We start from the raw sequence: 22,369 nt of genomic DNA, 5'->3' as shown, positions 1-22,369 counted from the left end.
GATGTCCGCCGATGAATCCCTCCAAGAGCAGATGGAGGACGACTCGGGCATCAGAAGTGCCGACGAGTGGGACTGGCAGGATCGGGTGGAGTCGTGCTCCCAGTTGATTGCCCTCCGTGAAGAGGAGGAGATAGTCCTGGAGCAAGAATACCTGCCGGAAGTGCCGAGTTGGACGGACGTACGGGGAGAGGATCGTGATGCCATGGGAGGACCCGTTCCAGAGGAAGACATGGGACCTTTGGAGATGCCCCACGAGGAAATGCGACAGATGGTGGTTGTTGCCCGGGAGGAAACGGATGCCCCGGAGGATTCCGCTGTTGGGTGGTGGTCGGTACCACACCCTGAAGACAGGGACGATGCCCCAGACGATATGGAAGGCCAAGAGTGGTCGACTGTGTTCCCCGTGGAGGAAGAGTCCCCTTGGGGGCCCACGTCGAGCGACCGTGAGGAGATGCCACTTCCCCAGAGGATCCACCGATGGAGGTCAGGAGGAACGAAGATGAGTAATCTGGAACCGGTGGAGGAAGGATGTGGGGCCACAGTCTGTCCGGGCTGGGTCCTCGAATACAACCTCGCCGGAGGGACCTTAGAATTCCTTGACCCGCGGACGATGGACGTCGTGGAGACCTTTGTAGGGACTACAAAGGAAAAAGGGGGGGGGAAATGTGGAGATGTGTCCTGTTCCCCAGGACACATCCCAGCTACAGCACGCAGGGGATCTGTGTCACCTGCGGGAGGGCGTCTCTGACAGCGCTGGGACAGCTTGTCTGTCCCTAGCGCCTGTCAGTGTGCAGGAGCGGCGGGTGTCCGGTGCAGGGATTACACTTTTCCCTGTACCGGACCGGATGCTGCGGAGGCGTTCAAATGTTGGCGCCCTCCGGGAGCCAATCGCGGCTCCCGGAGCGGCGGCCAATCAGAGACGGGCGCGGCGAGCCAATCGGCGCTCGCCGCTTCATAGGCCCCGCCCCCGGCGTCTGACGTTAGACGCCGGGCGGGAGGAGAAGACCCGGAGCGTGCGGAAGAGCGCTGGAGACGGCGGGCGGGAGCCGAAGCAAGAAGAGGCCGCGCCGAAGAGCGGAGAAGATCTGGGCGGCGCCAGAAAGAAGAGGACGTCGCCGTGGAAGGTCCTGAGGCCGCGGAAGAGGCGAGAAGACGACCGGCTCCTGGGAGAAGATGTCCAGCGGCGGCTGGACTCGGAGAGGCGACGTCGGCGCCGCTGGCCAGGACGGGCCAGCGGCAGAAGAGTGAAGGGGAGCGCCGGAGAGGCCACCAGGGGTGGGAAGGAATAGAGCTGACGAAGCTCCCCCCTGGTGCCTCTCCCACCGGGTCAGGTAGGCCCTTATCAGGTGCCCCTGTACCCTCTCTCTCCTCCCTAGACCACCGGGTGTTCGGGCATTAGGCCCGTGGGCACAGTCGGGCCCTCCCGGCCCGTGGCGCATGTTAGGCGGGCACTAGGCCCGTGGGCAAGATCAGGCACTAGGCCTGTGGAGCATTAGAGGGCATTAGGCCCTAGTTCCTTTTGGCTTAGGGTTATAAGGTGACCCAGGGCATTAGGCCCAGGTCACCCAACGGGTGGCAAGTTAGGGGGGCACTAGGCCCGAGGGATAAAGTCAGGCCTCGGGCCTGTGTGCAGTTAGGGGGCGTTAGGCCCAGTAAATAAGAGGCTCTCTCCCCAAGGGTGGATAAAGGTGGCGCTGGGCACTAGGCCCAGTCCACCCCAAGGTGTTTAGGCAGGCAGGCCCGCTCGGCCTGAGCCCCTGGAAAGACAGTGTACGGGAAGTGGGTGAGCTGTGCGGCCCCCACTACCTGGTGTTCTGATTCAGGTACTTAAAGGGACAGCACCGTGGTAGTTGCTTGCACTGTTGAGTGTGATTGGATATGTTGTTACCGTGCAGGGTAAAGTGTGAGCTTGTTAAGTCTGTGTTTAGTTGTGTTGCACCACACCCACAGAGCTAGTTTGAGGGCTCTGCCGTTGTAGTTAGTATAGGGGTGTGACACTAGGTTAGAGTTAGGCCCTGCACGGCTGTTTGCTTGTTCGTCTGCCTCCTTACAGGGACCTGTAAGAGAAGAAGACGTTCGCAGTGCGGAACTGACGGTGAGTAGCATCTGTGTACGTTTGTTCCTTTGTCTGTCCCCGAGCGCCGGAATAGGGGTTTGCTCACGGACGTGAGAACCCCTTCATCACACTACGCGCGAGAGTGCGAGTGTGTGAATTCTGGGTGGCTGAGGCTTTGTGCCAGTGATGACCTTTCACCCAACCGGTGAAAGTCGCCGTCACCCCTGGGGTATCCCCTTTTCCGGTGGAAGAAGGGTTGATACCCCCCCTTAAGGTAGTCTATTTTCTCCTCAGCTCGTTCGTCCGTCAGCTCCGAGAGGGAATCGTCGTGTCCGGATCCAACTGAAGATTTCCAGGTCCGTTGAAGGTTCCGGTACCTGGAGGTGAGAGAGTGCGGCGCCTGGTGAGTAGCGAAACTACACCTGCACGGCAGCAGGCACTACACCGCACCGCCACCCTCATACATTTTGGCGTAGTCGGCAGGATCAAGGACTGCGGACACGATGTGGAACGTCCCCAAGAAGACCTCCGTGCGGACGGCTCCGGAACAGACCCACCCCCGGATGTGTGCAGACCAGAGCGACTGGGTGACGGTGTCTGGGGCAGACCTCCTGAAGATGGTGCAGCGGTCGGTCCAGCGTGGAAAGGAAGAGCGCCGGGAGACAGGGCGCAAGAAGGCCGCTGTGATGCCTTGCAAGAAATGTCGGCAAACGGGGCACTTTGCCGACGAATGTACTTGGCGAGAGACATCCCCAAAGAAGGTGGACCAGGAAGCGGACCGAAGACGTCAGAAGGGCCGAGCGAAGAAAGAGTCCTGGTGTTTGCTCTGCGGAAACTACGAGCATCAGCATAACAGTTGTCCCTGGGATGAAGAGTGGAGCCAAGACGAGGGTGATTTCTGGTGTGAAAGCTGTGGAGATCCCCGACATCGGCTCCCGCAGTGTCCATGGACGGAGGACAGGACAGACTACGAGGCCACGGTGATGCAGCTGACGGAGTCTTGTCAGCAACTTTGCTACCGGGTGGCTGCAGAGCCCGTGTGCGCGCTCTGCGAGGCTAGGGGACATGCACTTCCCGATTGTCCGTGGAATGAAGACCGGATGATTGCGGATGGTCGTGCCCAGAAATGGGAGGAGGAAACCAGAGAAATGGAGCGGAAGACCCTGCTTGAAGTTAGTTCGCAGGTGCCCATTTCCTCTGAGCCGGAACCAACGGGTGAAGATCCCTCAGTGAAGGAGGTGGCCAAGGAACCCGTCTTGGAGAAGGTGGCAGTGGCCCTCCCTTGTTGGAAGTGTCGGCGATCAGGACATTCGGCCAATGAGTGTCCCTGGGAAGATGCCGCGGACCTACTCTGCCCCAAAAAAGCGACCCCAGTAAGGCAGAATCCTTTCCCGCATAAGGCGGAGGTGGACGACTGGGAGGTGAAGAGACCACGCTGCGATGAAAAGCGTGAAGACCCAGTGACGGGGACGTCCGGAATCTCCCCGCGTTGGAACTGTCCACGACCAAGACGTGTGGAACAGGTGTGTCCTGGGTACCAAGAGATGCCAGCGGAAGCGAAGGAGTACGCTGAGGAAGTAGAGATGCCAGCGGAAGCGAAGGAGTACGCTGAGGAAGTAGAGATGCCAGCGGAAAAGAAGAACGCTGAGGAATTGGAGGTGCCAGCGGAAGGGACTAAGTATGCTGAGGAGGAAAATAATCCCCTAGTCAAGGTATCGGTGGAGGAGGACTCGGACTACGGTGAGATGTCCGCCGATGAATCCCTCCAAGAGCAGATGGAGGACGACTCGGGCATCAGAAGTGCCGACGAGTGGGACTGGCAGGATCGGGTGGAGTCGTGCTCCCAGTTGATTGCCCTCCGAGAAGAGGAGGAGATAGTCCTGGAGCAAGAATACCTGCCGGAAGTGCCGAGTTGGACGGACGTACGGGGAGAGGATCGTGATGCCATGGGAGGACCCGTTCCAGAGGAAGACATGGGACCTTTGGAGATGCCCCACGAGGAAATGCGACAGATGGTGGTTGTTGCCCGGGAGGAAACGGATGCCCCGGAGGATTCCGCTGTTGGGTGGTGGTCGGTACCACACCCTGAAGACAGGGACGATGCCCCAGACGATATGGAAGGCCAAGAGTGGTTGACTGTGTTCCCCGTGGAGGAAGAGTCCCCTTGGGGGCCCACGTCGAGCGACCGTGAGGAGATGCCACTTCCCCAGAGGATCCACCGATGGAGGTCAGGAGGAAAGAAGATGAGTAATCTGGAACCGGTGGAGGAAGGATGTGGGGCCACAGTCTGTCCGGGCTGGGCCCTCGAATACAACCTCGCCGGAGGGACCTTAGAATTCCTTGACCCGCGGACGATGGACGTCGTGGAGACCTTTGTAGGGACTACAAAGGAAAAAGGGGGGGGGAAATGTGGAGATGTGTCCTGTTCCCCAGGACACATCCCAGCTACATTAAAACACAGTAGTGTAAATTCCTGGCGCAAAAAGTTGTCAGCCCAATCTAAATCCTCTGCAGATCAGTCCAAATAACAGATCAAATTCAAAACAATATTCAATGAAAACAGATGAGAGGATAGATCAAAGGCGATAACAAATAAATACTTTTGATATACGTCACATAATATGGTGTCCTTTTGGATATTCAATCTCTCAATTTTCCCATGATATCCAGATGTCAAACATGCAAAAAAGAGAGATAATACACATGCATGGGTGGTATTGCTTTCAACAATTAATATAAGCAACCAATGAGTGTCCAGAAAATGAAGCCTGAAGTGCTGGACCCAACTTGATAGTAGATGAGAATAGTATCTCGCCACCAATTTATCAATATTTTGTGGACGTACCGAAACTCACATTAAAATGTGTAGGAACAGGTGTATAAAGGTATCTTTAAACTGCTATTTACCACGTGATGTAACACAGAAAAAGAGCTATTTTAAGAGGGCGTACCCCACTCACTTTGGAGGGGGATTAATTCCACATATAAAGGTATCTTTCAAGCCAGGATCAGGAATGACATCAAAAAATTAATCAAAGGGTTTTTATTAAAAGTTCATAAAACAGCAATCTGATGTTTTTCTAAGTAGTTTCCACTCTCTGGTACAAAACATGCAGGTCAGATGTAGTAGACAAAAAAAACTGATGTAATCCGGTTTTACACCAGTACTGTCACGTTGAATATACTCCAAAAGTGGTATCTCATAAAAACAAAAGGTAAAAAATATAACTAAAAAGAATGAAAAACTCACTACCTGGTTTTCACCAACGACGTTTCGACCTCCTGGGTCTTTTTCAAGGTGCATGGGAAAATTGAGAGATTGAATATCCAAAAGGACACCATATTATGTGACGTATATCAAAAGTATTTATTTGTTATCGCCTTTGATCTATCCTCTCATCTGTTTTCATTGAACAGCCCAGCTACAGCACGCAGGGGATCTGTGTCCCCTGCGGGAGGGCGTCTCTGACAGCGCTGGGACAGCTTGTCTGTCCCTAGCGCCTGTCAGTGTGCAGGAGCGGCGGGTGTCCGGTGCAGGAAAGACAGTGCAGGAAAGACAGTGTACGGGAAGTGGGTGAGCTGTGCGGCCCCCACTACCTGGTGTTCTGATTCAGGTACTTAAAGGGACAGCACCGTGGTAGTTGCTTGCACTGTGTATCGTGATGTATGTTGTTACCGTGCGGGGCAAAGTGTGAGCTTGTTAAGTCTGTGTTTAGTTGTGTTGCACCACACCCACAGAGCTAGTTTGAGGGCTCTGCCGTTGTAATGTGGAGATGTGTCCTGTACCCCGGGACACATCCCAGCAGCAGCATGCAGGGGATCTGTGTCCCCTGCGGGAGTGTGTGTATGGCAGCGCTGGGGCAGTTTGTCTGTCCCCAGCGCTTGTCCGTGGGCAGGAGCGGTGGGTGTCCGGTGCAGGGATTACCCTTTTCCCTGCACCGGACCGGAGGATGCGGAGGAGTTTAAATGTTGGCACCCTCCGTGAGCCAATCGCGGCTCCCGGAGCGGCGGCCAATCAGAGAGGGGCGCGGCGAGCCAATCGGCGCTCGCCACTTCATAGGCCCCGCCCCCGGCGTCTGACGTCAGATGCCGGGTGGGAGCTGAAGAGAAGAAGCGCGCGGAAGAGCGCGGGAGAAGACGCCGCGAGGAGGAGAAGACGGCCGTGTGAAGAGGAGTTCCGGTGGCCGCTGAAGAGGCCAGAAGACGTCGGCCTGCAGGAGGAAGATGTCCAGCGGCGGCTGGACGCTGAGGAGTGGAGGCGGCGACGCTGGCCAGGACGGGTCAGCGGCAGAAGATGGCGCCGGAGATCCCTGGATGAGGTGAGGCCTCAGTGAGGCTACGCTCACCCCCTCCCCTTTTCCTCCCTAGACCATCAGGGACGGGCAATAGGCCCGGGGGCACAGTTCAGGCACTAGGCCTGTTGCGCAGATAGGAGTTTGGGGGTCATCATCTGAGTCGGTGGTTTGGGCGTTAGGCCCAAGCCGCCTAAATGGCGCAGTAGGCGGGCATTAGGCTCAAGCGGCAATCCAGGCGATAGGCCTGTGGGGACATTAGAGGGCATTAGACCCTAGTGTATTTCGGCCAATTAGGGTAACATAAGGTGACCCTGGGCACTAGGCCCAGGTCACCCAACGAGGGACGAGTTAGGCGGGCGCTAGGCCCGTGGGTGAAGTCAGGCCTCCGGCCTGTGTGCAGTCAGGGGGCGCTAGGCCCAGTGAATAAGTGCCCCTAGTTGAATAAAGGTGGCACTGGGCACTAGGCCCAGGCCACCCTGAGGTGTTAGGTAGGCAGGTCCGCTTGACCTGAGCCCCTGAGAAGAGAGTACGGGAGGTGGGTGAGCTGTGCGGCCCCCACTACCGGGTGTTCTGAGTCGGGTAACTAAAGGGACAGCACCGTGGTCGTTGCTTGCACTGTGTATCGTGATGTATGCTGTTGCCGTGCGGGGTAAAGTGTGAGCTTGTTAAGTGTGTTTAGTTTTGTTGCACCACACCCACAGAGCTAGTTTGAGGGCTCTGCCGTTGTAGTTAGTATAGGGGTGTGACACTAGGTTAGAGTTAGGCCCTGCATGGCTGTTTGCTTGTTTGTTTGCCTCCTTACAGGGACCTGTAAGAGAAGAAGACGTTCGCAGTGCGGAACTGACGGTGAGTAGCATCTGTGTGCGTTTGTCCCTTGTCTGTCCCCGAGCACCGGAATAGGGATTGCTCACGGACGTGAGAATCCCCTTCATCACACTACGCGCGAGAGTGCGAGTGTGTGAAATGTGGGTGGCTGAGGCTTTGTGCCAGTGATGACCTTTCACCCAACCGGTGAAGGTCGCCGTCACCCCTGGGGTATCCCCTTTTCCGGTGGAAGAATGGTTGATACCCCCCTTAAGGTAAACTATTTTCTCCTCAGCTCGGTCGTCGGTCAGCTCTGAGAGGGAATCGCCGTGTCCGGATCCGACTGAAGATTGCCAGGTCCGTTGAAGGTTCCGGTAGCTGAAGGTGAGAGAGAGCGGCGCCTGGTGAGTACCGAAACTACACCTGCACGGCAGCAGGCACCACCACACGCACCACCGCACCTCTTACAGTAGTTAGTACAGGGGTGTGACACTAGGTTAGAGTTAGGCCCTGCACGGCTGTTTGCTTGTTCGTTTGCCTCCTTACAGGGACCTGTAAGAGAAGAAGACATTCGCAGTGCGGAACTGACGGTGAGTAGCATCTGTGTACGTTTGTTCCTTTGTCTGTCCCCTAGCGCCGGAATAGGGGTTTGCTCACGGACGTGAGAACCCCTTCATCACACTACGTGCGAGAGTGCGAGTTGTGCCTGTGATGACCTTTCACCCAACCGGTGAAGGTCGCCGTCACCCCTGGGGTATCCCCTTTTCCGGTGGAAGAAGGGTTGATACCCCCCCTTAAGGTAGTCTATTTTCTCCTCAGCTCGTTCGTCCGTCAGCTCCGAGAGGGAATCGTCGTGTCCGGATCCGACTGAAGATTTCCAGGTCCGTTGAAGGTTCCGGTACCTGAAGGTGAGAGAGTGCGGCGCCTGGTGAGTAGCGAAACTACACATGCACGGCAGCAGGCATTACACCACACCGCCACCCTCTTACACAGGCAAAACAGTGCGATTCACTGGTCCATTGGGAGGGGGAGGCTAAAATGGCACGATTTGTATAATTTTAGCCCTGCCTCTTCCCCACAGACTGAAAATGCCCAATTTTATCTCCCATCCTGCACAGCCAACTTCACACGGGAGACTCAGTCACACTTCTGGGGGTGCTGGGGACAACCCAAAAAAACTGGGTGCCTCACGCATCTTCCGGGAGGAAAGGCAAGTATGACTAAGGGGCTGGGTTGAGCACAAAGCAACAAAAAAAGTATCCTTGCACTTGTGCAAAACGATCCAAATTTTTTTTTCTGGGAGTTGAAACATGTGACTTCCAGTGTGTCCCTAAAGATCGTTAAGGTGACATTTTTAAATTCAGAGGTGGGTGCTATAGCACTGTCACAGTGTCTTTGCATGTAGCTGCTGTGCTAAAACATGTTAAAGCCGCAGGGGGCGTCTTAAGCCACTGGCTTCAACACCCCTCACAAAATTAAGTTCAACACACCCACATTTTCTGGAACGCTTCATGTCACCGTTCCCAAATGCCAGCGGCATGTGAACTATGCTGCAGCATTTGGGGCTCTGCGAGCGATATTGCAGCCCCAGATCTGCACCCGCGGCTCCTGTGCATGCGTGGCGTAATATCGCCATAGTCTCCGCCTCTGAACCAGCCCGATCACGTACACACTACACTTGTGGCACAATATCAGCTCGTTGGGACTGACGTATGTTGTGCAGAAGTTCAGATGTTGGGAGCAGATACAGCTAGTTGTGGAACATCTGTCGGTCCCAGGTGCTGTGTACACACTGTGCAATAATCAGTACTGCATCAGCCTAATCTGTCCGGAATGGCCAGGAGGCTCCTGAAAATTGGGTGGCCCTCCCAGCCTCCCGGAAGAGTGGGCAAGTCTCCCAGCTGGACCACCAGAAGTCCCCTGAAGTCCCCCTCAATTCACACTGTCCAGCAGGGGGACCAATGACGTGATTCGCGGTAATCTAGGCATTGTGTAGCAGACATGATTCCGCTGTCACACCCCGGGCCTGCCCCCATTCGGCATCACTGTCCCCTGCCATGCCCCCTCATGCCATGGCCACGCCCCCCACTCTGCCATCCGGAGGAGGCAGCCAAAATGTAGGCCATGTATGCGGTACTGACAGCTGAGAATAGGCTGTTCGGCCCGAATATCATACAATACAATACGTACATGACCTTAAGATTTGGGTGGGGTGTGTCCAAACTCAAATCAAAATTGCAGTGAGCAAATAAAGCTGCCCGGCATTTGTAGGCTACATGCAAAATCATGGCAAATACTGGTATTTGCCCTGCATTCAAAAATAATACATGTATTTGCAGTTGCCTGTTCTCCCGGTTCCTGCGGAAGACACACAATTTTTTGGGTAGTCCCCTGCACCCCCAGAAGAGTGGGCATCCCTCCCGTATCCCGCCCACTTGCAAGCGAAGTGGGAAGAATGGAGAGAATAACACTGGGATTCCACGGTCACTGTGGAAGAGGGCGGGGTCTAATGGCGCATCTCTGTGGTAATCGCATTATTTTGGTCCTGCCTCTTATTAAAATCTGCGTTTTGCTGCTAGGGGGTGGGGCCTAACTATGCGAATTGTCAGGCCCCACCCCCATCACATCCCACCTGCATCTCCTCTCTTGGAATCAGCCCCTAAGTATACAGTATATGTCAAATGCAACCACTTAACTGACGATTTTTCCCTTCAAAAGCGTTAAAACATTGTTTTTTATTTATTTATTTTATTTAATCAAGTTAAAAAAGTATTTTTTAAAATATTTAAACATTATATTATGCACATCTGCAGAACGGATCTCCTCGTCAAAAACGGGGCGGACAGGGTCGGACGGCGCAGTTTCATGAAATCTGACCATGCCAGTTAAGTGGTTTTAAAAAGCGTTTGTTTTTTTCCCTGCTTGTGGGTATGTGTAATACTGAAATGACTGCATATAATCTTACGGGATCCGGTCTGAAGATCGACACTGTCTAGGTCGACAATATTTAGGTCGACAGGGTTGGAAGGTCGACAAGGTTGGAAGGTCGACATGTGCTAGGTCAACAGGTCAAAAGGTCGACATGAGTTTTAAAAAAAATAATATTTTTTTGAACTTTTTCATACTTAACGATCCATGTGGACTACAATTGGTACGGTAATCTGTGCCAATGCCCGAAGCATGGCGAGCCATGCGACGAGACACATGGTGCACTAATTGGAGTTCCCGGTCACGCTACGAAGAAAACTACGCAAAAAAACAAACAAAAAACCCCCTCATGTCGACCTTTTGACCTGTCGACCTAGCACATGTCGACCTAGAAACCCTGTCGATCTTCCAACCCTGTCGACCTAGTGACTGTCGACCTATAGTGGTCGACCTAGACAGTGTCGATCTAATGATCCACACCCAATCTTACTGCTAGGAATTACATGGCATATAAAATAGAGTGAAAGGGGAGAAAAACGTATAAACTGTCAATGAATCATAAAGGCGGGTCAGGCGTTGTAGTACGCCAAGCCGCGTGGTGACATTACGCACGCACCGTGACCGTCCATCTACCAAACTGCAAATATATCATCCGTACACGCACCATACCAGTCTTGTATTTACTAAAATAACGCTGTCTTTCTTTAATAGGGAATACAGATACATTTAGAACGTATAAGATCACAAAGAATAATATTCATTTTATCCAGAAATGCAATATATCCCTGGAGATGTCCGTTGTTAAGGTAATTCTATTCATGGAGCAGAAGTGATGTGAAATAGGTACAGATGGAGCCCTTCTCATCTATCCCTTTAATAGGCTTATCTGAGACAGGGCAGTCGGACTGTGCAGATGACATTCATGGATAGTAATCATTACCGAGACACCCCGCTGAATGGTATTGTGTTAGATATACAGAAAGATGGTCAGCGAATAACGTATATTAACATGACCCGAGGAATTCTGGCAGTAAGCGCTGAAAGCGTCTTATAGTATGCATGCAGATGTCTTACCTGCTAGTTATTATATACATGCCTGTTGTGTAAAGTTATTATATACAAGCCTGTTGTGTAAAACACTGAAAATGCCAATAAAAGTATAAAGTTTTCAAGTAGATGCAGAATGTTTAGACTCCCGGCGTCTGTGTTGTCTGTGAGACATCTCATTGTCCCCCCCCTCCTTTGTTATTATTTTATTAATGCTGGACTGCAGCGACCTAATAAAACTCCTACAAAACAGTACAAGTTTAAATCTGTTACCTTGGGGGAGGCACGTCACAGACTTGTGTCTTCTACAGCCTGGTGGCAAGGAACAAACCCCAGGATCTTATCTCTCAGCTTTACGCAGAGTCCGATGGGGACCGGCCTCCCAATGCATGAAGGGGGGGGGGGGGTGTTATACCAACTTACAGCGTGAGAACGCAGGCAATGTGAAAACAAACAAGCAATGATAGAGCGAGCGAGCGGGCAGATATAACGGGGTAGCCTCTCCCCCCTCCCTCCAACCTGATCCTAAATGGAGTGATTCTTATTCAAATTGGTACTGTCACTGGTGAGCGGAGGTCTGAAAGGGGAGCGAACGGTTTCCAAGCTACAGGAATGCAGAGGCTGATTCTTTCTGCTCTGGAGGTCATACACTAAGCCTCTGGCCTCCATTGCTTTTTATTTGCTACCGTACGTAGCCCCCTTGTGCGGGCCCTGGTTGCAAGTTTTACAGGCCCGGCAGCTGCCGCACCACAGAGCTGGAAAAATATTAACGGCCTCTCGTTATAAATATAAACTCCATCAAATGAGCTGACGGTGGACGTTTATAGGTGGAGTGTGCCGAAGGGAGTTTATTATCCGCAGCGACTGACCGCCATAACGCAGCTGATGTCCCCGTAACTTCTAGCTATTCATATGGCGCACACGTATTCCACAGCGCTTTGCAGAGAGTATATCAGTCATTCAAATCAGTCGCTGACCTAGGGGAGCTTCGAATATAGCAATTTATATTGGCTATCGCACAAGGAGTCATTTTTTTTTTTTGTCAGAAGACAACATACCAGTATGTTTTTGGAGTGTGGAAGGAAAGCCACGCAAATACAGGGAGTACATACAAACTCAACACAGATGTGCCCTGATTGGGAATTTAACTTGTGACCACGGTGCTAACCGCTACGCTATCTGTGCTTCAGTTATCTGAGCTTATATTGCCCATTTATTATTCACTCCCGGGCACAGGGGACTATTTTACATACGTGCGATTTCTGTGGCAATAAAGACTTAGCGGCGTGATCTAGGCAAACTTGCAATCTATAGCCACTGTTGTGCTCTACTGAGTATTAGTGGTTTCAGCTTCCACTTCCACTGCTGTAACAACAACAACAAAATATATATATAAAAGATTAAAAAATAATCTGTATATAAAAATATTGCAGTATGCTGTATATACAGTGCATTATATTATATCTACTACCCATCCCCCCCAGAAAATAATATTTAAAAGGGTATTGACAGAACGGGATCCGGTTTGAAGATCGACACTGTCTAGGTCGACAATCAGGGCCGGCGCTACCACTAGGCAGCTTTAGGCAGCTGCCTATGGGCGCGGAGACCTGACGGGGCGGCCTGCTGAGGCTGCCTGGAAGAAAAAAAGAAAGATGTCTCTGAAAGACTAGTGTTCCACTGGCGGGCATAATACAGAGCAGTGTGTGTGACCAGCTAGGGGATCAGGAACTCAGGCACACGTGACTCCCAGCCATAGAGTTCAGCACCAGGGAGGGCGCAGCGCTCACAGCCTCACACGCACCAAAGAGAGAGGAGGACAGAGCGCATGCACAGACGCGGTACCCGGCCAGCGGTGTCAGCGTGTAGTTTTCTGAGTTAACCGCCAAACAAACATAGCCAAACCGCCCTGACCGGAGCCTCCTACACAGCGCCAGATAAGAGCCAGAGTCACCTGGCGGAGGAGAAACTACTCCGAGGTGAGGGAAGAGCCGCCGCCCCCCCCCCTCCCTCTCCGCTCCAGCGCTGGACCGCCGGCACAGTGCGACGTCCTGTATCATGTATCCTGTACTCTCATGTCCCCAGGTTTGGTGTCCCTTCTCCCCCTCTCCACCCCCCTCTTGTCCCTATGTCTCGTGATGCCCCCTCCCCCCTCATGTGCCCCGGTATTGTCATTCCCCTTCATGTTCCACGGTCTTGTGTCCCGGAAAAGTGGGCGTGGCCTCTGGAAAAGTGGGCGTGGCCTCGTAACTTCATATCAAACTATAAATATATTTTAACACAATTAGCAGCCTTACACATAGCCACAGTAGTGTTCCTTACACACAATGTCTCCAGTATAGTGCCAGATACACATAATGTGCAGTGCCAGCTACACATGACATGCTCCGCAGCAGTGCCAGCTAGACATGACATGCCCCTCATCAGTGCCAGCTACACATGACATGCCCCGCAGCAGTGCCAGCTACACATGACATGCCCCGCAGCAGTGCCAGCTACACATGATAGTGTTCACTTTTTAGGGCATGGAGCTGATCACAGGGAGGGCACATTTTTAAGTTAGGAGGGCAAAATTATGTACATACTGCTTGTTGTTCCCATACCTATATGCCAAAGCATGGACAGTGCGCGCCGAAGGCGCGCAGCAAAAATTAAGGGGAGTTACTTCGTGGGGAAGGTACGTGGCCACATAATAGTGGCAATTTGCATTACACCACACAGTAGTGCAGCTAATACACACTGCACCAGGTAGAACCTCCTATACACTTTACACCAGGCACAGCACTGAGACACATTGCACCAGGGAGCAGAGGCGGAACTACCGGCAGTGCAGGCAGTGCACTGCACTGGGGCCCGCCTCTGTCCAGGGGCCCAAGCATGTAATGAGTCAAACTGACTCATTACATGCCGCTGTGCGCTGCAGGCAACCGCTGCCCGCAGCGCACAGCCGCCCGGAGATAGGAGCTGAGCAGCGGTACAGACGGGGGAAGGAGGAGGGAGCCGGAGGACGGAGCCGCAGCAGCGCTTTGTTACTGGTGGAGGCGCTGCTGCTGCTGCTCCTCTGCTTCCCTATAGGCTGTCTTCCGAGAACAGCCTATAGGGAAGCAGAGGGGCAGCAGCAGCAGCGCCTCCACCAGTAACAAAGCGCTGCTGCGGCTCCGTCCTCCGGCTCCCTCCTCCTCATTCTCTACTGCCCGGGAATCGTCGTCTGACGCAGCTGCACCGAGGAGCCTGAGGGTAAGTATAATTCTTCTTTCTTTCTTTCTTTCTTTCTTTCTTTCTTTCTTTCTTTCTTTCTTTCTTTCTTTTTCTTTTTCTTTCCTTCTTTCTTTCTTGTGCCTGCCTGCCGCAATGTGTAAAAAGGGGGGACTACCTGCCGCAATGTGTAAAAAGGGGGGACTGCCTGCCGCACTGTGTAAAAAGGGGGGACTGCCTGCCGCAATGTGTAAAAAGGGGGGACTACCTGCCGCAATGTGTAAAAAGGGGGGACTGCCTGCCGCAATGTGTAAAAAGGGGGGACTACCTGCCGCAATGTGTAAAAAGGGGGGACTGCCTGCCGCAATGTGTAAAAAGGGGGAACTGCCTGCCGCACTGTGTAAAAAGGGGGGACTGCCTGCCGCAATGTGTAAAAAGGGGGGACTACCTGCCGCAATGTGTAAAAAGGGGGGACTGCCTGCCACTATGTGTAAAAAGGGGAATCTGCCTGCCGTAATGTGTAAAAATGGGGACGCTGTCTGCCGTAATGTGTAACAAGGGCACGCGGTCTGCCGTTATGTGTAAAAAGGGGTAATCTGCCCGACGCTATGTGTAAAAATGGGGAATCTGCCTGCCGTAATGTGTAAAAAAGGGGGGCTGCCTGACGCTATGTGTAAAAATGGGGAATCTGCCTGCTGCTATGTGTAAAAAGGAGGAATCTGCCTGCCGTAATGTGTAAAAATGGGGACGCTGTCTGCCGTAATGTGTAACAAGGGCACGCTGTCTGCCGTAATGTGTAACAAGGGCACGCTGTCTACCGTAATGTGTAAAAAGGGCACGCTGTCTGCCGTAATGTGTAACAAGGGCACACGGTCTGCCGTTATGTGTAAAAAGGGCACGCTGTCTGCCGTTATGTGTAAAAAGGGCACGCTGTCTGCTGTAATGTGTAAAAAGAGGAATCTGTTCGCTGTAAGGTGTAAAAGGGTCTCTACCTGGTGTAGTGGTGCTACTGTGCGGCGTAATTTGAATAATGGAGACTACTGTGTTGGTATTATTTTGTGGCCACACCCCTTCCCCACGAAGCCACGCCACTATGTATTTTTGCGCGCGCCTACGGCGCGCACTGCCCCCGGTGTGGACTTGGATGGGGGGGGGCCCAAAGCATTTTGTCGCACCTGGGCCCACCGCTTGCTTGTTCCGCCACTGCCAGGGAGAGCACTGAGACACATTGCCTAGCCACAGACGCCTAGCGGGAACACTACATGACATGCCCCCCAGCAGTGCCAGCTACACGTGACATGCCCCCCAGCAGTGCCAGCTACATGTGACATGCCCCCCAGCAGTGCCAGCTACACGTGACATGCCCCCCAGCAGTGCCAGCTACACGTGACATGCCCCCCCAGCAGTGCCAGCTACATACATGGCCACACAGTGCCAGATATGCACCCACAGTTCAGATACAAAAATGCCCCCAAAGTGCCAGATACATAAATGCCCCCACAGTGCAGATATGCCCCCACAGTGCCAGATACATAAATGCCCCCACAGTGCCAGATACACAAGTGCCCACACAGTGCCAGATATGCCCCCACAGGGCCAGATACATAAATGCCCCCAGTGCCAGATACATAAATGCCCCCAGTGCCAGATACATAAATGCCCCCAGTGCCAGATACATAAATGCCCCCAGTGCCAGATGCATAAGTGCCCACACAGTGCCAGATACATTATTGCCCCCCACAGTGTCAGATACATTAATGCCCCCCACAGTGTCAGATACATTAATGCCCCCCACAGTGCCAGATACATTAATGCCCCCCACAGTGCCAGATACATTAATGCCCCCCACAGTGCCAGATACATTAATGCCCCCACAGTGCCAGATACATTAATGCCCCCAGTGACAGATATGCCCCCACAGTGCCAGATACATTAATGCCCCCAGTGCCAGATATGCCCCCACAGTGCCAGATACATTAATGCCCCCAGTGCCAGATACATTAATGCCCCCAGTGCCAGATATGCCCCCACAGTGCCAGATACATTAATGCCCCCAGTGCCAGATATGCCCCCACAGTGCCAGATACATTAATGCCCCCAGTGCCAGATATGCCCCCACAGTGCCAGATACATTAATGCCCCCAGTGCCAGATATGCCCCCACAGTGCCAAATACATTAATGCCCCCAGTGCCAGATATGCCCCCACAGTGATAGATACATTAATGCCCCCAGTGCCAGATATGCCCCCACAGTGATAGATACATTAATGCCCCCAGTGCCAGATATGCCCCCACAGTGATAGATACATTAATGCCCCCAGTGCCAGATATTCCCCCACAGTGCCAGGTACATTAATGCCCCCAGTGCCAGATATGCCCTCACAGTGCCAGATACATTAAATCCCCCACAGTGCAGATATGCCCCCACAGTGCCAGATACATAAATGCCCCCACAGTGCCAGATACATAAACGCCCCCAGTGCCAGATAAATAAATGCCCCCAGTGCCAGATATGCTCCTACAGTGCCAGATATATAAATGCCCCCAGAGCGCCTGATAAATAAATGCCCCCACAGTGCCTGATAAATGAATGCCCCCACAGTGCAGATATGACCCCACAGTGCAGCCCCCACATAATGCCATCCATAATGCCCCCAATACCTGCTGCGCTGGGAGGGGGAGGAGTGCTGCTGTCTGAGGGAGCAGGGCCGCGGGCGGTGTGGCGGCGGTGCGGGTGGTGTGCGCTATGTGCGCTGCGCTGGCGTCTGACGTCAGATGCCGGCGCCGCACAGCGCACAAGGACACAATAGGCCAGGCAGCGCAGCACAGGGCCGGCTCCAGGAACGAAAATGGCGGCGCCAGCGCGCGGCGCCCATTAAGGGTGGCGCCCCGCGCGGCCGCTCAATTCGAACGTGCCTGGAGCCGGCCCTGTTCATGTGCCTAGGACCTGTGTCATTCCTCCTCATGTGCTAGGTCCTGTGTCCAAACTCCTCCCATGTCCTATGTCACCACCTTCCCCCTCATGTGCCAAGGGTCTGTAAACAAAACCCATGTCCTGTGTTAATCCCCCCTCATGCCCCCAGGTCTTGTGTACCTCCACCCCCCCCCCTCCATTTCCCATGTCGTCCTCTCCCCCCCTCATGTGACAAGAACCTTTGTTATCCCCCTAAGTCCTGTGTCCCTCCTCCCCTCACCCCCTCATGTCTTGTGTCACCCCCTTCCCACTTCATGTGCCCAGGTCCTGTTTCAACCCCCAAGGTCCTGTGTCACCTCCCCCTCCTCATGGTCCTAGGTTTTGTGTCTCTCCTTCTCCTGCCCCACTTATATATCCCATGTCACCCTCTGCCCACTCATGTACCTAATTCCCTTGTCACCTCCTCTCATGTACCCAGGTCCTGTGTCCCTCCTCCCATCCCACCCTCATGTCCCGTTTCACCCCCTCACCCTTCATGTGCCCAGGTCCTGTGTCACGGCATCACCAGGCTCGTCCATCCCTGCAACTCTTTGTGGAAGCATCGGCAACCAACGGGAGACCCGTTAACAGCAGAGTGTCCCGGAGCAGCACCATATGGACTCGGGTGAGTGTGATTGTGACAGAACTGGTTACACAGAGTGCATCGGGAAGCGGTTACAATACCGCCAGTTGGGATCTCGGCGATCACAATGCAGACGCCGGAATCCCGACAAGCGGTGAAATGCCGATGCCAGAATACCAGCAACACAGGCTATTGTCCTTCTGTGGGTGTCCACGACACCCCTAGAGGGAGAATATAACTTGTGGCGAGCGCAGCGAGCCCGAAAGGGGCTTTCTACCTCGCTGCCAGCATACTGGTGGCCAGGATGCCGCTGTCGGTTTACTGACGGCTGGTATCCCAGCCACCGGTATATCATACTGAACCCAATGCATCCCACCCTGTGGCTGGAGCCTAGCCTGGCTGGTCACAATACTGCCTTCACACACCTTTATCCCTCTCTCCTTTCCTGGCTGGAAAGGGAGGTGGTGGTGGTGGGGTGCAGTAGACCAAAGTTTTGCCTAGGGTGCTAAGAAACCTTGCACCGGCCCTGTCGACAATGCCCCTTACACATATGTTACACATTATTAATGCCCTTGTACACATAATGACACATGTAGTACCTGGCATGAGTCAATTGGCAGCTCTGCTAACTAATTTGCATTGCTATGTGGTTAGGATGCACAAGCAGCTTCTGCTGATTAAAATGATATGCAGCATGCATATATACTGTGTGCGACTATGGCTATATCTGCATATGAAATGCTACAGACAGAAAATAGGCATGCCGCATATCATTTTAATCAGCATAAGCTGTTTGTGCCCCTAGGCATACCAGATGCCCTAGGCAATTGCCTAGTTTGCCTATGCCTAGGGCCGTCTCTGAGGGTTAGGCTGCGGGGGAGGGAGTGTTAGGTTTAGTTTTGCGGGAACGAGTGGTTAGGGTTAGGCACTACCAGGGAGGATTATGCTGCGGGGGAGGTAGGGTTAAGTTTAGGTTGCGGGAACGAGTGGTTAGTGCTAGGCACCACCGAGGAGGGTTAGGGTGCGGGGGTGGGGGGGATTTAGGTTTAAGCTGCGGGCACGAGTGGTTAGGGTTAGGCACCACCAGGGAGGTTTAGGCTGCGGGGGAGGAAGGGTTAAGTTTAGGTTGCGGGAACAAGTGGTTAGGGTTAGGCACCACCGAGGAGGGTTAGGCTGCAGGGAGGAAGGGTTAAGTTTAGGTGGCAGGAACGATTGGTTAGGGTTAGGCACCACCAGAGAGGGTTAGGGTTAGGCTGCGGGGGAGGGAGGGTCAAGTTTAGGTTACGTGAACGAGTGGTTAAGGTTAGGCACCATCGAGGTGGATTAGGGTTAGGCTGCGGGGGAGGGAGGGTTAGGTTTAGTTTTGCGGGAACGAGTGGTTAGGGTTAGACACCACCAGGGAATGTTGGGTTAGGCTGCGGGGGAGGAAGGTTAAGTTTAGGTTGCGGGAACGAGTGGTTAGGGCTAGGCACCACCAGGGCGGGTTAGGGTTAGGTTGCTGGGGGGGGGGGGGGGTTAGGTTTAGGCTGCGGGAACGAGTGGTTAGGGTTAGGCTGCGGGGGAGGGAGGGTTAGTTTTAGGTTACGGGAACAAGTGGTTAGTGTTAGGCACCACCGAGGAGGGGTAGGCTGCAGGGGAGGAAGGGTTAAGTTTAGGTTGCGGGAACGAGTGGTTAGGGTTAAGCACCACCGAGGAGGGTTAGCGTTAGGCTGCTGGGGGAGGGAGGGGTTCGGGTCAGGCTGCAAAAAAGGAGGGTTAGGGGGTTTGGTGACACCTACTATGTGTCGGGATCCCGCTTTTGGTATTATGACTGCCAAGATCCCGATACCATCCCCTAAAGATATACAAGCATGCAATAGTTTGGAATCACTAAGACAATTCTTGGTTTTTGAAAGAATTTATATTTAATCCAGGTACCATTAAACTAATGTAAAATATAGGAGGTAATTCCAAGTTGATCGCAGCAAGATTTTTGATAGCAATTGGGCAAAACCATGTGCACTGCAGGGGAGGCAGATATAACATGTGCAGAAAGAGTTAGATTTGGGTGGATTATTTTATTTCTGTGCAGGGTAAATATTGGCTGCTTTATTTTTACACTGCAAATTAGATTGCAGATTGAACACACCACACCCAAATCTAACTCTCTCTGCACATGTTATATCTGCCTCCCCTGCAGTGCACATGGGCCCTCATTCCGAGTTGTTCGCTCGTTCTTTTTCATCGCATCGCAGTGAAAATCCGCTTAGTACGCATGCGCATAGTTCGCACTGCGACTGCGCCAAGTAACTTTACTATGAAGAAAGTATTTTTACTCACGGCTTTTTCTTCGCTCCGGCGATCGTAATGTGATTGACAGGAAATGGGTGTTACTGGGCGGAAACACGGCGTTTCAGGGGCGTGTGGCTGAAAACGCTACCGTTTCCGGAAAAAACGCAGGAGTGGCCGGAGAAACGGTGGGAGTGCCTGGGCGAATGCTGGGTGTGTTTGTGACGTCAACCAGGAACGACAAGCACTGAACTGATCGCACAGGCAGAGTAAGTCTGGAGCTACTCTGAAACTGCTAAGTAGTTAGTAATCGCAATATTGCGAATACATCGGTCGCAATTTTAAGAAGCTAAGATTCACTCCTAGTAGGCGGCGGCTTAGCGTGTGTAACTCTGCTAAATTCGCCTTGCGACCGATCAACTCGGAATGAGGGCCATGGTTTTTGCCCAATTGCTAACAAAAATCCTGCTGCGATCAACTTGGAATTACCCCCATAGTTAGGACTGTTTCTGCTTGATAAAACTGATTTATAATTTAGCATTCATAAGACTGGGAAAATCTCATCTTCAGCAACCAACACTCCAGTGTCCTAAAGACATACTCAGCCCATCCTTACCTAATTATATTTAAATGTAACATTGTTATCATAGAACACAGCTGAAAGACAATATTCTGTTTAATATAGCAGGTAAAATTGTCTTAGCTTGGGCTGCATACTACAGTATAGCGCTGGCATTTTTAAAGTTCAGTTTTGATTTAAAAAGGGTGAAAACAAAACAGCTTTTCTCTTACGTCCTAGAGGATGCTGGGGTCCATATTAGTACCATGGGGTATAGATGGGTCCACCAGGAGCCACTGGCACTTTAAGAGTGTGGGCTGGCTCCTCCCTCTATGCCCCTCCTACCAGACTCAGTTTAGAAAATGTGCCCAGAGGAGCCGGTCACAGCTAGGGGAGCTCTACAGAGTTCTCTTAGGAAAAGAGTTTTTTTTTCTTTTCAGAGTTTTTTATTTTACAAGGAGGCTGCTGGCGACAGCCTCCCTGCAGCGAGGGACTGAGGGGGTGGGGAGCAGTGTCTGCCCCGTGGGGTCTTGAGCCACTGCTCCCGCTGACTGGACGTTAAGAGGGGTTTGATCGTGTCCCCGCCGCAGGGGAACGCTCGCCCCGGCAGCCGGCCGCCACCCCCTCAGGGAGCTGAAGATGTGGCGAGTGAGTCACTGCCCCCCCTTGCAAGCGGGGGGACAGTGTGAAGAAGGCGGTCAGAGGATTAGGAGCGCGGTCTTAACCGCGCTCCTGGATGGCTCAGCGGTACTGCGGTGCGCGTTGGGAGGGGCGCCCTGGGCCAGCGCCGGACCCTACACTGTCCACTGCAAGTCTGTCAGGGTCTGCGGATCCAGGCCAGCACAACTCCTCCAGCCAGTATAATCTTTCAGTGAGCTTGAAGACAGCGCCATTGAGGGGCAGAGCTTCTCCTCAGAGCGGACCCAGCAGCGTTCAGCGCCATTTTTCCTGCCTGCACTCACTACTAAGTGGATCCAGGTCCCTCCAAAGCAATCTCCAGCTATCTGTACGGTACTAAGGGGGTTGTAGAATGGGGGGGGGGGGGGGGGGGGGAGGCTGTAAACAGGCTGTGTAACCTATTAAGGGGCACAGTCAGCGCTGGTTGGGGACTCCCTATACCTTTAATAGCACTGTGTGTGGGTTGGCTCCAATCTCTGTGTCTCTCTGCCATTCTTGGGGGGGGAAACGCTGTCTACATAATGCCCTGTGTGTTTGTGGGGTGTTTGAGTGTGTGTGACAACATGTCTAGGGACACTGTTTCATATGCTGCAGAGGATTTATCTTCCCAGGAAGACTCCATTCCATATAATCAGGATTGCACTGTTTTAGCGCAGATCCCAGCTAGAGAGCCAGAATGGTTAGTCTCTCTGAGGGGGACTATTTCTCAGATTTCTGATAGAGTTGCTAGGACTGAGCATGCCACTCAGGTCCTCCAGTCCTTTATGGTGGTATGGTCTAATCCTGCCTCCTCGGGGTCCCCTGCGGTACATTCTCAAAAACGTGCACTTGCAACTATGCAGGATGACACGGACACCGACTCTGGTGGCGCTGCAGACGGTGACGGGGATGTGTTGAGGGGGACGGCATCACTTGCCAAGGGGGTGCAGTTGATGATCGAGGCTGTTAGAGATGTTCTACACATTTCAGACACAGCTCCGAAACAGGTGGAGGAGGGCTTCTT

General features: G+C 53.0%; 1 protein-coding gene across 2 annotated transcripts in view; it reads right to left on the bottom strand.

Moving 5' to 3' along the window:
• Nucleotides 1-22,369, bottom strand: part of LOC134958466 (laminin subunit beta-1-like) — a 195,008-nt gene that overhangs the window by 148,751 nt on the left and 23,888 nt on the right. The window contains exon 1 of one of the 2 annotated variants that reach the window (XM_063941098.1): nt 11,404-11,499. The exons of the other annotated variant lie outside the window; for it this stretch is intronic. The gene's annotated coding sequence lies outside the window, so the exon portion shown is untranslated. Of the gene's footprint in view, nt 1-11,403; nt 11,500-22,369 lie in introns of those variants that run through there. 2 annotated transcript variants of the gene reach the window in all.

Source organism: Pseudophryne corroboree, chromosome 9, assembly GCF_028390025.1.
Source record: "Pseudophryne corroboree isolate aPseCor3 chromosome 9, aPseCor3.hap2, whole genome shotgun sequence".
Lineage (NCBI taxonomy): Eukaryota > Metazoa > Chordata > Amphibia > Anura > Myobatrachidae > Pseudophryne > Pseudophryne corroboree.
Note: the sequence above shows the minus strand (reverse complement) of the source record. Positions and strands in the feature narration are given on the sequence as shown.